Consider the following 3,836-nt stretch of genomic DNA (forward strand, 5'->3'; position numbering starts at 1 on the left):
GTATGTGTTTTAGTGAGTGCTGTGAAGTGTGTAAACCTGGTGATTCAGAGACCTTTACCCCTGGGGATAAAAATATATGTTTATAAAAAATAAAAAATTATATTAAAAAAAAAGAATTCTAAAAAAAAAAAAAAAAAGAATACAGATTATTAGCCTTAATAATTACTTCACTAAATCAGTGTCTACCATAAAACCTCAAATACGTATTTTGTATAAAATATTCCCTGTATTACACATTTTGGGTGACCTTTTATGCAAAATGTAGATTTGAAGTTTTACTATAGGTTCTGGTTTGAGAACACCGAATAGTAGTAACTTTTTAACTAGTATTCCTGACCTTAATTTCAAACTCTCTATGGCCTATTTTCTACATGTCTGTATATTCATTTAAAAAAGAATCTACCGGTAGTACTCCCTTCTCTTAAGTTTCAGTGCATGCTTTTTTCATGATGAATAATATTCATGATCTTTCACATGCCATTTAGCTCATTTTGTTACTGAAAACCTTCAAGCTCCTTTATCCTTTTGCCCTGTATCCATGTCCCAAACATACAATTTCCAAATCACACCAATCCTATCCCATAAATTTAGGACTTACTACAATATCTTTCATTTTTCTAATTCTTTTCATAGCTGCACATTTTAAAAATGGAAATAATTGCACTATTTTGAAGCCCTCAAAATAGATTCCAATCAACAGAGAGTCAATACACAAAATCGAGATTCTGATGTGTATAATCTATTTCATATCTCCTATCCATATTTTCATGTTATAAATTGAGTGATATTTTCCCATTTACTACATTTCATTTCAGGCATCACTCAGTGAGGATTTGGAAAAGGAACATTGAAAAGAACTTGGAAATATAACATTGCTGACCGATTTGATTTTCACAGGACTCACATATGAACCACAGTGGCAGATATCCCTGTTCCTGGTGTTCTTGGTTATCTATTTTCTCACCATTTTGGGGATTCTTGTTCTAATTGCTCTCAAATGGGATGACCCTCAGCTTCACATCTGCATATACTTATTCCTCAGGAGTTTGACACTTGTGGATGCTTGGATATCACCCACAGTATCCCCCAAGATGCTAGTCAACTTTTTTGCCAAGACCAAAATGATATCTCTTTCAGAATGCATGATACAATTTTTTTCCTTTACAGTAAGTATAAAAGTGGAATGCTTTCTTTTGGCAACAATGGCATATGATCTCTCTGTGGCCATATGCAAACCATTACATTATCCAGTGATTATGTCCAATGTACTGTGCATCCGCTTGTTAGTGTTGTCACTTTTAGGTAGTTCTTCATGCCATAATTTATAGTTCTTTTTCTTTTTTTTTTAAAGATTTTATTTATTTATTTGACAGAGAGAGATCACAAGTAGGCAGAGAGGCAGGCAGAGTGAGAGGGGAGAAGCAGGCTCTCCACTGAGCAGAGCGCCCGATGCGGGGCTTGATCCCAGGACACGGGGATCATGACCTGAGCCGAAGGCAGAGGCTTTAACCCACTGAGCCACCCAGACGCCCCCATAGTTCTTTTTTATTCAGATTAATCTTAAGCAATTCCCATAGTACATCACTTTTACTATGACATTATACCATTGCTTAAGATTTCTTGTACTGACCCTTCTATCAATTATCTGATATTATTTGTTTTTGCTGGGTCAATACAAATATTCACCACTCTGATGGAGACTCTTGTCTCCTACACACTAGTTCTCTTTATAATATTAAAAAAGAAGTCTCTACAAGGCATAAAGAAAGCTTTCCTTGGGGCACCTGGGTGGCTCAGTGGGTTAAAGCCTCTGCCTTGGCTCAGGTCATGATCCCCGTGTCCTGGGATCAAGCCCCGCATCGGGCGCTCTGCTCAGTGGAGAGCCTGCTTCCCCCTCTCTCTCTGCCTGCCTCTCTGCCTATTTTTGATCTCTGTCTGTCAAGTAAATAATTAATATCTTAAAAAAAAAAAAAAGAAAGCCTTCCTTACTGGTGGAGCCCATCTCTTATCTGTCTCCTTATACTATGGTGCTCTTATCTTCATGTATGTGTGCCCCGTATCTACACAATCAGAAGACCAAGGTGTGAAGGACTCTCTCTTTTACACTATCATAATTCCCTTGTTAAATCCAATTATCTACAGTTTGAGAAATAAGAAAGTCATAGATTAGTTGAGGAAAATATTGAAGAGATATTCTGAGAATTCACATTATTATCTGTTCTCTTTTCACTAGAATGACAAACTGTACAGATTACATATTTTCTCTGTGTTGATTAGGGTTCAGTTTTTGAAGTTATAATTGTCCTAATGTTTAAATGACTTAAGGTGAGATTACAAAATAAATATATGTATATGTAGTCAAAACAAAGGGAATTTTAATCAAGTGTTCATGAAAAAATAACTTAAAAGGAAATAAAATATTTTATATGTTTGCATGTTTCAGTGTGGCTTCGTAAATGCATTAAGCATTGAAATAGGGTAATTTCTCTAAAGAGACTTTGAATATGGTATATTGGACTGCCATACAGCTATGTGCCCCAAAGACTCACATTACATTCATTCCACATTGGAGTCAGGGTTGTATTTGAGTGAACAAGTACTGAAAAGTATAATGAGTGACCAGATTTCAGGTTCACCTCTGCCCTTCCTCTCTCATCACTGATTACCTACATCATTCTATTGTTATAACTAAGACTCCTCACTTCTGTCATTTGTTGTAATCTTGTTACTTTTTCTACATCCTGTTAATATTCTCTTACTTCCAAAACATTGACTAAATAATATCCCACTTCAGCATCTTTTCATATTGACCAGATTATTAAAAATGGTATACATATCTAGTACTCTTTATATCCATATATTTATTCATATGGAATATGTACAAAATGAATGATATAAGTAGATATCTCTACACATATTATATAGATTGTATATATCCCTGACAGATTATATATTTGTTATGTTTTGATTAGTTTGTTGTTGTTATAAATAATTTTTAAAGGTTTTATTTATTTATTTGAAAAAGAGAGAGCAAGAGAGCACACAGGTGTAGAGAAGATGGGCAGAGGGAGAAGCAGACTCCCCAAACAGCAGGGATTCCGATGTGGAGCTACATCCCAGGACCCTGGGATAATGACCTAAGCCAATGGCAGAACAAACTGAGCTTAACCAACTGAGCCACCAAAGTTCCCCTGTTGTTGTTGCTGTCTTAAAGTAGGCTCCATGCCTAGTGCTGGGCCCAACACAGGGCCTGATCTAATGACCCTGAGATCAAGACCCCAGCAGGGAGCAAGTGTCAGACAACCAACTGACTGAGTCACACTGGCACCCCTGTATTGACTGATTTTAAATAATGTTTGCAGTTATAATTGTCCTAGTGTTAATGACTTTAGTCCCAAAGTTATTTTATGCATATCTTTAATATGTATGTATTCATGTGCACATATACACATGTTCTCCCTTGCATTACTGGAGATTCACCCCCCCCCCCAAAACCTTGATTTGACTCTGAAGTCTCCTAAAACACTCCTAATGGATTCTGTGTTATGCTGAAATGAGTTACTGAAATCCTTCTGGACTCCTTCTTCTTAGGTACATACTACAGTCTAGAGTAATTGTTACTTCTTGCTCATTAGGTCAAATCAGAATAAGATACTGATCTTATGGGAGGAAAGAAGATCAATCACTGCACAACACTGAGTCAGTTCTCAACACTCGGCTAATTCTGCCCAAATCAATATTGACTTGGGCAGAAAGCTCCTGAGAATTGGCCAGAAACCCGGGCGATCTCGCTTCATGTGGCATGGGCTTTCAGGGAACCGCTTAGGCCTGATCCA

At 36.8% G+C, this 3,836-nt stretch overlaps 1 pseudogene; it reads left to right on the plus strand.

Annotated features, from left to right (window-relative positions):
- The window catches only part of LOC132010589 (olfactory receptor 5H2-like), a 22,501-nt pseudogene extending 20,331 nt beyond the window's left edge, over window positions 1-2,170 (plus strand).
- The last annotated feature ends 1,666 nt before the right edge of the window (window positions 2,171-3,836 follow it).

This window comes from Mustela nigripes, chromosome 2, assembly GCF_022355385.1.
Source record: "Mustela nigripes isolate SB6536 chromosome 2, MUSNIG.SB6536, whole genome shotgun sequence".
In the NCBI taxonomy this organism is placed as follows: Eukaryota; Metazoa; Chordata; class Mammalia; order Carnivora; family Mustelidae; genus Mustela; species Mustela nigripes.